Below are 14318 nucleotides of genomic sequence, written 5' to 3'. Positions count from 1 at the left end.
CTGTTAATGTTGTAAAATACTTAAAAAAAAAAAAAAAAAAGAGTGCTCCACTTATAGAAAGCAAGTGGCTTCTTGAATGATGCATTTCTGTATCTTTTTCCATTCAAATCCCATTTTTTTAAATTGTGCTTGTTGCCAAATCTGGACACGTGCAGACATGGCAGCTGCAGTTAAAAAAAAGTGACAGCTTCACAGCAAACTGGATAGTAAGCCACACCTGTCAGCAATTTTTTATTTTAATTTGTTTGTGATCACAGCTGCATCTGATCGTCTTGTTTAGTGACACTGAAATGACAGATTTGGCATCTCTAGCTTTCATCAAGTGATAAATTTACAAATTAAATGAGACTTTGCACAGAACTTAATTTCAGGATTGATTTCATTGGGTGGGATTTAGTGAGGAAGGAGGTCAGATACACCCTGGCTGAATTTGGATTGTCATAAACGCTTTTTCTCAACATCGATGAAGAACATCATGAGGTCAAGAAAAGATAGAAAGGAGAATCCATGAGCACCTACCCTGCAGTCAGGTTAGTGATAAGACACAGAGGCAAAGAGACCAGCTGCCAGCGAGTGGATGTAGTACAACAGACAAGGTCAAGATAGACTGGGCCAGTTTTATGCAAACTCTGAGCAATGTGATATGGCGACTGCAAATGCAAGTGAAGGCAGTGTGACGGCAATGTTACAAAGACTTATTTGTAGCTAATCTGACCATAGTTTAAGAAATGACAGTTGCGGTGCAGAATCCAATTGCACAAACACAACGTAATTATGCAACGGTGGCGGTCAATGAAGTCAGTCCACCATCATGAAACTACAATTTTCCAAAAAAAAGAGGCAGGGTCAGGATCAAAGGAGACAAAGCAAGGATCAAAGGCAGTATCCTACCCTGATCTGAATCAAACAAGTCAATATCAAAGATGAAAGGCAGGATCACGAGCAAAAGGTCAAAACTCAAATATCGAAGATAAGATCCACTCAAAGAGTAGAATCAAAGGAATCAGGATCAAAAATCAAAAGCATGATCTACATGTTGCTCTGCATCAAAAAGAATTGAGCTCTTCCCTGGCCAAGTTCAACCTCTTCAATACATTTAAAAGAAACATTTTCGTGTCCTTTAGAGGAATCCTAATAATGACCTGAACTAACCCAAGAGATAAACAGCAAAGAAAACATAACCTCATCAGCAGCGGTAACTGGTTATATTTCCATTTGTGTCATCCAGTTTATTAATTAATTTCCAATATAATGACAACACAATTTCTTGATAATATTTGTGCACACTTGCATCATATTCCCCCACCCCACCCCAACAATGAACTGGATAAAACCATACGTGAATAATTTATCATCAAAAGTGAAATTCGCTGTTAGTCAGCAACCAACTGCTAAATGTTCTTTGCAGCCAGAGGCTTCCCAGACTGGCCTTTAGGCTCTCCAAGGTAACAACCACCAAGTACTGCTGAGCTAATGGTCATCAGTCTGACAGGCAGCCTGATTATAGCAGCACGTTTCACCCCGGCTGCCCTACGTGCTCTAAATTACATGCAGCAAAAAGGATCAGTTTCATGCAGAGAAAACATTGATCACAGAGCAGAACCCAAAGACTCTGACCTCACAAAATATCACCAAAATCCTTTACTTCTGGAGATATTGTACACAAACAATCAGCCACGAGTGATCACATAACCTCTGGCCCTTATCATCAATGGGCCAAGGATTTTTTTACTTATAATCTAAGGTGACAAAACAACACATAATCATGTCTCATAACATCGCCGACACATAAATGTGTAGTTGGGTACACACTTTTGTCAATAACACCGATTTTGCAATTTTGCCTCTATAATTTTTCGATAGAATAATTGTCAGTCATCACTGCCTTGACAGCAAAAACTTTCAGTTTACATTGCTCAGCACTTTTCAGAGTTAAATTAACACTACCCAAGGAGTTGAACCTAAAATAGTCGGCCAGATTTCGGATTTCAAGTCTAGAAGAACTTCTTTATTGACTTGAACTCGGAGACATGGTTAAAATTACACCTTCACAGAGATCAATTACAGTCATAGAGTGTTGAATTAATACAACTTTGGGTTAAACCTTTTGAGTTGTTCCACAGAGTGTCAAATTTGACACTTCAGTTTTTCATTTTAAGGCTTTTGTAGTTGTCAAAGCCCAAATTAAGTCTGGAACAGTTTCACCTGAGAACCAGACGAATCTGAGAGTTCATATTAAATGTACTCTACAGATCAATATCTCAAATCAGTTTTTGTGTGGGAGCAAGTGTGAACTTAGGTACCTAGTGCACAACAAAAACTAAATCAGCAGTTGTATTGTTGCTGCTGTTCCACAATACATGTAAAATCAATATTTTTAAGTCTTGAAAAATATTTAATAATTTTGGAATTAACAAAAAATTAATTCTAATCTTTAGAAAGGTTTACACACAGCACATCTTATTTCTTGAGCAGCTAACTGCTGATTTTGAACAGAATGATGGTATATTCATAAAATGTGGCAAGATTATTTATATTGGGGTAATCTTCAGAATTATCTCATGAGTCATGCAAAAATCCAAGCTGACTGCCATTTTTCAAGATGGTTGCCAAGAGCAACCAACCAGCCATATATATATATATATATATATATATATATATATATATATATATATATATATATATATATATCACAGTTTGACATGACATGAGAATTTGATGAGTGAAACAATCAGTTTCAATTCATTCAATTTATAGGGTGCTAACTCATGACGTCACCCCACGGCGCCTTATACAAAACAATTCAAAACAGTTCAAAATGGGTAAAAAAAAAAAAAGCACAATTAAAAGATTAATACAAGCAAAATAAAAGAGTAAAAACAATAAAAAAAATGTAAAAGGAATGCTAGCACAATATTCTAGCCATAGGACAATGTGAATATATATGTATTAAGTCTGGTTTTGAAAGTCTCCACAGAGTCCGACTGCCTAATTTATGCTGGGAGACCATTCCACAGCACAGGGGCACGATGAGAGAAAGAGATTTGGCCCACAGACCATTTCCTTCACCCTAGGAACCCAAAACAGTCCTTCATCCTGTGAACGCAAAGCCCAGGCCGGTACATAGGGTTTAAATAGATTGGCTAAGTAGGTCGGTGCTAGTCCATGAAGAATTTTATAAGCTAACAGCACGACCTTAAAATCTGATCTCACAGAGATAGGTAGCCAATGAAGAGATGCCACAATAGGTGTAATGTGGTCAAACTTTCTGCTTCGTGTTAACAGTCTGGTAGCAGCATTCTGAACCAACTGGAGACCCCTAATGCTAGAATGCGGTAGCCCTGAAAACAGGACATTGCAATAGTCCAATCTGGAAAAAACAAAAGCATGGATCAGGGTCTCAGCATCAGCCATAGACAGGATGGGACAAATCCTCACTATATTTCGCAGGTGGAAGAAAGCAGTCCTTGTAATATCCCTGATGTGAAGGCCAAAGGACAATGCAGGATCAAAAATCACCCCAAGGTTTCTCATCTTGTCCGTATGATGTATGACACACGGACCCAGGCTAAGCGCTAGCTGGTCAAATTGCTGCCGATATCTTGCTGGACCAAGAACCAACATTTCAGTCTTATCAGAATCTAAAAGTAGGAAGTTACTAGACATCAAGCCTCTCACTGACGCAAGGCAATCCTCCAGAGATTTTATGGAATTAAGATTACCAGCAGTTATCGGCATGTATAATTGAGTGTCATCAATGCAATGAAAGGCAATCCCAAAATGCCGTAGTATATGCCCAAGGGGTGCTATATAAAAAAGCAGGGGGCCCAAGACAGATCCCTGTGGAACCCCAAGCTTCATGTCACTAAGGTTAGAGTTAGTGTTATCGTATAAAACACAGTGAGAATGACTGGATAAATATGATGTCAACCATGCAAGGGCACTTCCAGTAATCCCAAAGTAATGCTCCAACCTACCAAGTAAAATATGGTGATCCACGGTATCAAATGCAGCATTAAGATCTAACAGCACCAAAACCAAAGTGGTGTCTGAATCCATTGCAAGCAGAAGATCGTTGACCACTTTAGTAAGAGCTGTCTCTGTGGAGTGGTATTTTTTAAAAGCAGACTGCAGTGGCTCAAAGAGATTATTCTTAGTAAGATAGTCCACAAGCTGCCGTGAGACCACTTTTTCCAGAATTTTAGAGCAAAATGATAGATTTGATATCGGCCTATAATTTTTCAATACACTAGGGTCAAGATTAGGTTTCTTAAGTAATGGTTTAATCACTGCAGATTTGAAACATTTAGGAACAGATCCAGAATTTAAAGAAAGATTAACAATCAGATTCGGATTCAATTTATTATTATACCCTTGGGTAAAATTAGTTTAGAGTGAGTGAGTCATCTCGTTTACATTTACAATTTCCAGCACTGTTGGCCCAAGAGTGGGCCACAGGTCCTTAAACAGTTTAGTGCTCAAGATACCATCAAACTCTGTTATTCTAAGTGGGACCCCGGCAGTGGCACCCACCTCAATAACAGGGTGCAGTGAGTGAACCAATTTGTGCTGGAATATGTTTAACCTAATATCTTCAATTTTCTTCTCAAAGTAATCCAAGAAATCCTGTGATGAAAAGGGTGAGCGGCTTACAGGTGGCTGTCCATGAATAAGTATTGCCACTGTGTCAAACGAGAACTTTGAGTTATGCTTTATTGATCAAATCAGAGTAATAGGCCCTCTTTGTAGTCAGTAGTGCACACTTATAGTCTAAAATACCATCACGTCATGCAAGGTGGAATGCTTTTGATTTGGAGCTACGCTATTTCCGTTCTAAAGCTCTAGCCTTCTGCCTGAGGTCACGTAAGTGACCAGTGAACCAAGGTGACTGCGCTTTGGGAAGGCGCGGTTTTAATAGAAGTGGCACATTCATATCAAGTGTAATTTTGAGCACTGAATTCAAAGTATCTGCAAGACTGTCTACTGACTGGGCATTCTCCAAATTTGAGGCTAAGATATCAGGCAATCTAGCCTTGAGTTCAGTCACAGTTGAAGGGTTAATGTGTTGCCGCTGTAATAAACAAGGTTGTTGTTCCGCAAAACGTGGCAGCGAAAATGTAAACCTAATAAGTGAGTGGTCGGAGACCACTGATGCAAGAGGCATGATGTCGATATTCGCAACAACACCACACGCAAGAACCCTAACCGTTAACCTTATCTCTAACCCTAAACCATATCTCTAACCGTAAACCCTAACTCTAATCGTAAACCCTAATCTTTAACTATAACCCTTATTCCTAACGTAAACCTAAACCCTTAACCCTAACCCTAAACCCTAACAGTTAACCCTTAACGCTAACCGTAAACCTAAACCATTAACCCTAACCCTAACCGTTAACCCTAACCCTAAACCCTGAACCCTAACCATAAGCCTAAACCCTTAACCCTAACTGTAAACCCTAACCATTAACCCTAACCCTTAACTCTAACTGTAAACCTGAACCCTTAACCCCAAACATAAGCTTAAACTCTTAACCCTAACTGTAAACCCTAACCCTTAACCCTAACTGTAAACCCTAACCATTAACCCTAACCCTAAACCCTTAACCCTAACCATAAACCTAAACCCTTAACACTAACCATAAACTTAAACCCTAAACCCTAACTGTAAACCCTAAACCCTTAACCCGGTTAAGGGTTTAGGGTTTACAGTATTAGTGGTTACAGTTTATTGCAGATTTTTTGACAAGAACACAAGTCTGTCCACATTCTCTGGCTTTAGTGCAGAACGGTGGCATGTAACAATATTCCCACCAGTGCTAAATGCCCTTTCTGATGGGGCACTGGTAGCTGGAATGCACAAGTATTTCCGAGCCCGGCTTGCTACTCTTGGAAAATTGGCCTCATGCAGCTTCCACCAGTCTAATGGGTCAGCCTCTCCATCTATATCCAGTGCCTGCAGGTAACTTTGTAGCTCTACTTCAATGGCATCTCTGTCTGGGAGAGCAGCTGCGACTGGTGCCTTTTTGAAAAAGCTGCCCAAACTGCGTTTAACCTTCTTGGACTCTTTAACTTCTTCAGCTGCTCCTGCGCTGGCAGATGGTGGTAAATCTGAGGAGGAAGCTGTTTGTGTCTGCTTTTCCAGTAGGGCTTGAATTCCTGCCACCACTTTAGTCTTCAAATATCTTTACGGTCATCGGCTACGTTCGATAGCTTAAACCGTGGATCAATAAGGGAGGCCATATCCAGCAGGTGGTCGGTGGCAGGGTCAGAGTACTTTTCATTTAAGTAATGGAGAATGGACCTCTTCATCTGCTTGGTCAGTTCTGTGTCGTCCTCAGCTGAAGACAGGACCCTGTTGTTCAAGAGATTGAGTACAGGCTTTAGATAGGACACACTAACGTAGTCTTCACCAGAGAGTGCATCCATGAACTCAATCAGCGGAGCAAGGGCCTTGTTCACCGACTCAAGGACATCAATGTCTTGCCAAGTAGGCACCAGGTGTCTGACTTTTTTGTCAGCTTTCAGGACTTGTGAAATAGCTTTCTCCTGCTCTAGTACTCGCTCAATCATTTGTTGCCGTGATCCCCATCTTGTCGGCGTCTCTGTAATGAGGCAGTGAAGAGGCAGGTGTAGCTCATTCTGGACTTTGGTCATTGCCTTCCTTCGTTTATTAGTGTAAGAAAATGCACTCACAATTTTCTTACACAAGCCTACTGCACGGTCTATCCAGGGCTCTTTCACGCTCGCCTCTGTAAACAAAATTGTTAAAAAAAAAAAAAATTAGTAAAGCTACATTAACAAAACTGTTTCAATTATACACTAATTCTGTACACCAGGCTCTAATCCTAGATGAAACATATATTGTCAGAAAAATAGTTGGGCTATTTGTGCAATAATAAGGACAAGGCACTTTATAGTTGACTTATAACCTAAAGCATTGAACACCTATTGTGTTAAATCTAACCTACAGACATTTTCCTCATGATATTACACTTAAGGGCTACCAGTTCCCATGTATCATACAAAAAATATTAACCTATAAATATCAGGTAAACTTACCGATAGCGAGGTGAAGCCTGTGGCCAAAGCACTGAAGTCGTGTCCAATCATTCAGTCGCACTGCTTTAACAACATTGGCACCGTTGTCAGTGGTGATGCATACCATTAACTCTTCGTTCAGTCCCCATGAGTCGAGCACTTCCTTTAATCCCTGGGTAATAGACTCCCCTGTATGATCCTCGGGGAAATACACGGTTTGCAGGCATTTGCTGCACAAATTCCACTCGTCATCGATGAAGTGGATCATGAGGCTTATATAGGGGTCCATGGTACAACTTGACCACAAGTCCGTGGTACTTGCGTAATGTTCATTGACAGAGAGCTCCTTTTCCACTCGATTGTGGACCTCTGCGTGGATTTTGAGAACCTCAACTTCACTAAAACACTTGCGGCTTGGCACCACATATTGTGAATCCAGCGTCTTGACCATGCCTAAAAAGCCGCTTTTCTCCACAGTCTGAAAAGGCACCATGTCTTTGCACAAGAATATGGCAATAGAATTAGTTATTTCAATCCACCGCTGGCTTTTTTATCATACGGTATGCCCTTTGAAAATGCCTGGGTGATAGAGACCTGTTGTGCTTTTTTCTTCCCACTCGAAGAAGACTGGCTTGGTTTTTGTGGAACATCACGCATTCTTTGGCTTTCCTCATATTCGATAGCGTGTTTTGACTTCAGGTGGTAGATCACGGTTGCCCTGCATATTTTGTAGATTATGTTGTTTTGTTCACTATCCGACACTTTAAATCCAAACCATGACCATATTATAGACGTTGCACCGGTCTTTTTGACAAGCTCTTTGTCTTCTGTCTCCTCCACACGCTCACTGCTCGCAGCCATTGTTCCCCACCGCTGTGGCTCCTCGTTGTAGCAGGTCCCAGTAGGCAAAGCATGTTGTACTTTGATGACATCACGACCTATCGCGGGATGACGGTATAAAGAAAATCTCTATCGTGGGCCAAATTTTTATCGCATACCACTTATACCGTTTATACCGCCCACCCCTACTTAACCCTGACCATAAACCCTAACCGTAAATCCTAACCCTAACTGTTAACCTTAAACCTTAACCCTAACCCTGTCTTGAAGTAACTTTCTTTTCATGGGAGATTAAAATCAGTTTTTCTCAGAAACTTTGTATTATACAAGTTTTGTTCCTGAGATTTTTTTTCCAGTGGGGGTTTTTTCCAGTGGGTTTTTTTCCCATATCCCGGTCATGGTATACTGAGGCTTGGTTGTTTAGTCCCCTTAAGTGGTATCAAAAACTCTCTTGGTCCATGGACTATACTGTAACTTCATCAGTCTCACAGTGCATGTTTTGCAGCATGCGGTAAAAGTGATGTCACGGTAATCTGCTTTGTCTCAGTCTCTGAGCAGATGTGCGGAAGCAGCTTATTGGACTCTCTCAACTGTACTGCAGTTATTACTTCGCTCGTCTTTCCCTGATGTGTGGCAATTTAATATGAGGTGTTTTTTGCAAAGAAGAAAGAATCAAAGCGAAAGGCTCAAACTAAAATGTGGCGTCATTTCAAACGCAAATTAAAACATCAGGCCAAATAAGATGTCAGTTTTACATTTTGGTAATGAATTCAAACATCAATTTGTGGTGCCTTATTAAATGCATGAGGACTCCCAGTTTTAAAGGATTGTTATTGTGAAAAATGTTGTATCTACTTATATTGAACTACGGTCTGTGCTTTATGTTAAACATCCTCAAAGCCTCACAGATCTGTGCGTGTGCACGTAGAAACTACTTTGCTATAAGCAGATGTTAGAAATGAAAAGGCTCATTTCAGACATCTGTGACATATGTCACACCCTGTCTCACTTCATGGTTTGGCTGCAAACGTTAACATTAAGATTTATATTGGCCTGGTGCAAAGGTGTAAACTCTTATTGTAACTGTCTAAATATTTTTAAGCAGGCTGTGACAAATATGCTAAAATAAGCAATTTTTTTGAAAATTACCTCACTATTTAAAAAAAAAAAATAATCCAGTATTAAATCCTGTCTCTTACAGAAATACTACCATATGACTCTCAGATTTGTGCTTAAAAAACTACATAGCTGTAAAGTAAAGTAGAAACTGGTGCAGACAGTAAGTAATAAAGCGGCCAGATGTACTTCATAATTGTACTCCATTAAGGAATATAAATTCAGGCTTCTACAATTATTGTCTTCGTCCACGGGCTGAAATGATAATCTCACTGCAAAATAAATATTGAAACAAAAGTCATAAAGCACGTTTTTGATGATGTGGAAGTGGCAAACATCATAAATGGCTGATATGGAGAAGTAAAAGCACTTTTCTGATACTTAAATAAATAAAACACCGCCACACTGCTGTCACACTAGAGCAGGGGTAGGCAACCTGTTCCAGAAAGAGCCATGAGGGTGCAGGTTTTCTTTGCAGCCACTGACTCCACCAGGTGATTTCACTGATTAACTGATTCCATCTGCTCAAAGTGATATTAATCAGTAAAATCACCTGGTGGAGTCAGTGGCTGCAAAGAAAACCTGCATCCTCATGACTCTTTCTGGAACAGGTTGCCTACCCCTGCACTAGAGCGACTGCTACTTTCAAATACTGCAGACTGGTTTACCACAGTCTAGCATTAGGGCTCTCCAATTGGTTGAAAATGCTGCAGCCAGACTTTTGACACGAAGCAGAAAGTTCGACCACATTACACCCATCTTGGCATCCCTTCACTGGCTTCCTGTCCCAGTGAGATCAGATTTTAAGGCTCTGCTACTAACCTATAAAAGTATTCATGGATTGGTACCTCCCTACCTAGCTGACCTAATTAAACCTTACGTACCGGCCCGGGCTTTACGTTCTCAGGGTGCAGGACTACTTTGTGTCCCTAGGGTGAATAAGAAGTCTGCGGCTCACAGAGCTTTCTCTTATCATGCCCCTGTTCTGTGGAATGATCTCCCTGCATCAATGAAACAGTCAGATTCTGTGGAGACTTTCAAGTCCAGACTTAAGACGCACTTATTTTCCCTTTCATATGTCTAGCATACTGGCACAGTTTTGTTTTACACTTTTTACTCTTTTAATTCATTTTATTAGTAATTGGAGCGGGCTGCAGCCTCAACTTTACCTAAATTCTGGGTCTTTTAGTGAAGTTTAGGGCTAGTGGCCAGCGATCACCTTAGTGTTTCTCTGTTTTTCTTGTTGTTTAATGCTGGCAAATTACACTGTATTTTTTGTCTTTCTGATGCCTGATTCTGTTTTTTCTCTCTAAGGTGCAGCTCCATCCAGAGATGGGAGTTGTTTTCGTGTTGGTGATCCTCCTGTCCTGTGCGCCAACACCATTTCTTGTATATTCGTCCGTGAATTGTTCTGTGAATTCTTCTGTAATTTATGTTTGTAGCGTGGCCCAAGCAGAGGGTCACCCCTTTGAGTCTGGTCTGCTTGAGGTTTCTTCCTCAGAGGGAGTTTTTCCTTACCACTGTTGCTCTGGGGGTTAGTAAGGTTAGACCTTACCTGTGTGAAGCGCGTTGAGGCAACTCTGTTGTGATTTGGCGCTATATAAATGAAAATAAATTGAAATTGAAATTGCAGAGTTGCAGCAGTGCACTAAAGCACCGGTCACAACCCACTGTGTGGTTTTTTTTTTTTGCCGCACGTTTTCTGCGGATGCCACGGCCACTACGTTTTTGTGAAAACGTACGGAGGCAGTAGCAAGAGGAGGGAGGGAGTACATTCAACGCACCTCTCTAGGAGTGTGACGATAAAGAGAGTTGACAATAAAGCAGCGTGTGTGTGTGTGTGTGTGTGTGTGTGTGTGTGTGTGTGTGTGTGTGTGTGTGTGGGGTCGCTTTTCTTTTTTATGAGCGGGACCGGAGCAGCAGGTGTTTTTCAGCATCGGCGATGCATGAGCATGTCCAGCCTGCAGCGGTCAGTTGTACCAGTGTTTACTTGCCTCGAAAAGTTACAGCTAGTTAACAGACTGAAGCTGTGGAGTGTGTGTTGCTGACGTTTGGAAATAAAGTCCAAGTTCAAGTGAGAAGCTGTGCGTTGTGCATGCAAGTCTGTCGGCCTCCATAGTATGTGGTGAGTGCCGTAATCCGTACTGCCTACGTACGGATTTGGTTAATTCAATAGTAATTGAATGAAAATGTGCTGCTTTGAATCCGTACTGAGGCAGTACTCACAACGTGCGTCATCTGTACTGCTGGTGAATCCGCAGCCTGACCGCAGCGAAAGTTCTGCATGCACTAAAACCTCTACGGCGTGTCTGCATGCTCCTAAATTCGTACTGAGGCAGTACTTACGACGTACGGATCTTCAAATTTAGCCCGCGTTTTTGCAAGTAGACTGCACGCACGTGCAAGTACGGCGGGTTGTGACCACGGCTTAAGCAGGCTTGCATCAAAGCAAGATATTTTTGAGTTCAATTCTGCCAATGGTCAGTTCCTTGTCACTTGATCAAGTAAAGGTCTCTGTGCCTGGAGTTGGTCCAGGTTTGGCATCAGTTTCCTCCCAGTAGTGGGATTGTTTAGGACTTATTACATTGTGTACACCGACAAATGCAGATCCACACCAGATCTGCTGTGGTGACCTCAAGCAAAAAGGAGAAGCCAAAATAACGCATTTATATACAAATGAAAGGCATCACAGGGCTGATGCATATGCTGTGCACTCGACACGCCACAAATACAAGTAAATATACATCAAATAGATAAAATGTTATGTACACATCTGTACTGATGTTTTTTGACTATGTATGATGTCATCATGTGACTTCTGTGCGCCTTCATCATTGTTACAACAATCACAAATACTTTGCTGATCAACATACAGTGCATCAAGAAAGTATTCACAGCGCTTCAATTTTTACACATTTTGTTATGTTACAGCCTTATTCCAAAATGGACTAATTTCATTTTTTTCCCCCTCTAAATTGTGCTCACAACACAATGATAACATGAAAAAGTTTTGTTTTAAATTTTTGCAAATTTATTAAAAAAAAAAATTAAGAAATCACATGTACAAGTATTCACACACTTTTCAGCTCAATTGCTGCAGAGATGGTTGTTCTTCTGGAAGGTTATTCTCTCTCCACAGAGGAATGTTGGATCTCTGACAGAGTGACCATCGGGTTCTTGGTCACCTCCCAGACTAAGGCCCTTCTCCCTCGAGCGTTCAGTTTAGACTGACGAACAGCTTTAGGAAGAGTCCTGGTGGATTTGAACCTCTGTCATTTAAAGATGATGGAGGCTCATTGGGACCTTCAAATGTTTCTGTACCCTTCCCCAGATTTGTGCCTTCAGACAATCCTGTCTTGGAGGTCTACAGACAATTCCTTTGACTTTGTGCTTGGTTTGTGCTCTGACATTCCAACCCAGTCTCACGGCAAGTTGTGATTCAGCAGCACGAAATATACATTAATCTGTTGGTTTGAGGTATTGTGATGAGAATTTGTGCTGCCTCATTTTCATCACGGCAGCACAAATTCATTCTAATTCATTCCGTGATGGCTGATTTTTTCACTTCATACTGTAACTGCACCTTTATTGTTACTTTACTTTTTAATGCTTAATGCTTTTAATGTTTTTTTTTAATGCTTTTTTTAATGCCTATTTTGACTATTATTATAGACACCCGGTGAGAGCAGCAAAGAAGAGAATTTCATTGCACAGGGAAATACGTTTTTTACTGTACATATGACAATAAACCTTTGAACCTTGAACCTTGAACCTGCACGAAATTAAAAGTGAAGTGGTGTTATGGTTAGGGTGGAGGGAAGGAGTAAGATTAGGTTATGGTTAAGGTTAGGGCTGTGAGTAGGAGTAGGGTTAGTAATCGTGAGTTTAAAAAACCCGTCACGAAAATTTGACTCATTTCGTCATGGGAGCACGAAAAAAAAAAAACTGAGACTGGGCTGGACATTCACTGTCAACTGTGGGACCTTATATGTAGACAGGTGTGTGCCTTTCCAAATCATGTCCAATTAAGCTGTAGAAACATCTCAAGGATGATCAGTGAAGCTCAGTTTTGAGCTTCATGGCAAAGGCTGTGAATACTTATGTACATAGGTACATAGTCTTAGGTTTGGGGCTTTGTTTTTCTTTTGAATGTTTTCATAAATTTGCAGAAATCTTAACATTTTATCACATTGTCATTATGGGGTATTGTGTGTTGAATTTTGAGGGGAAAAATGAATTTCATCCATTTTGGAATAAAGCTGTAATTTAAAAAAATGTGGAAAAAGTGAAGCACTGTGAATATTTTCTGGAGCAAGATCAAAGACTAGCCATAAGGATCAAAGTTCAATGATCAGAATCAAAAGGTCCACATTGAAAACCAAAGCTAAAAGATCAGGATTAAAAGGTCAGCATTCAAGATAAAAGTTCAGCAATCAGGATGGGGGAAGAGCGATCATCATCAAAGATTAATGATCACAGTAAACAAGCAGTAGCAAGGATCAAAGATCAGACAAAAGGATCAAAAGTCTGGAATGTGACAAAAAATGAGCAGTCATGATCAAACTTTGGAAATTTGCAATAAAGTTTAGCTTTTGGATTCAAATATCATGGATCAGGATCAAAGTCTGGCAGTCAGCACCAAAGCTCAGTTATGAGGATGAGGCACTCTTGAGCAAAGCTCAGGATCAAAAGCCTGGGTTATATGCTCTATCCAAGTGCCATTTTAGTTATTGTGCATAGTTGATTGCATAGCTGATGAAACTCATGACATCTACAAAAGCACATCCTGCTTATTTGATCCTATGCCAACAAAACTTTAACGACCTGTGGCCCATTCTTGGGCCGACTGTGCTGGAAATTGTTAATCTCTCACTAACTTCTGAATCTGTTCCTAAATGTTTCAAATCTGCAGTGATTAAACCATTATCACTCTTTCCAGGCCATTGCGCTGAGACTCTGGAATGATCTCCCAATTGTTTCACTTATTTCTCCAAGCGTTTTAATCTACAGTGGAGGGAGCTGTTTATAACCACCATATTTGCTTTTTATTGCATTGATTGTATAAGTGTTTGTATGTATTTTTTATTACCTTTTTTGTGCAGCACTTTGTGGCCTCCTCTGTCTGTGAAAAGTGCTATATAAATAATTGGTTTTAATCATTTAATCATGCTCTTTGATGCTTTGATTTAAATTGTTTTTTTTATTGTTGTTTCCTGTGAAGTGCCTTGAGGTGACGCTGTCGTGATTTGGCGCTCTATAAGTTCAATAAATTGAATTGAATTGATTGTGAATCCAGGTTCATATGTTGGTCAGTCCTGAGA

This window comes from Thalassophryne amazonica, chromosome 1 (assembly GCF_902500255.1).
Source record: "Thalassophryne amazonica chromosome 1, fThaAma1.1, whole genome shotgun sequence".
Classification (NCBI taxonomy): Eukaryota; Metazoa; Chordata; class Actinopteri; order Batrachoidiformes; family Batrachoididae; genus Thalassophryne; species Thalassophryne amazonica.
The sequence above is the reverse complement of the archived record's forward strand: the minus strand, read 5'-3'. Positions refer to the sequence as shown.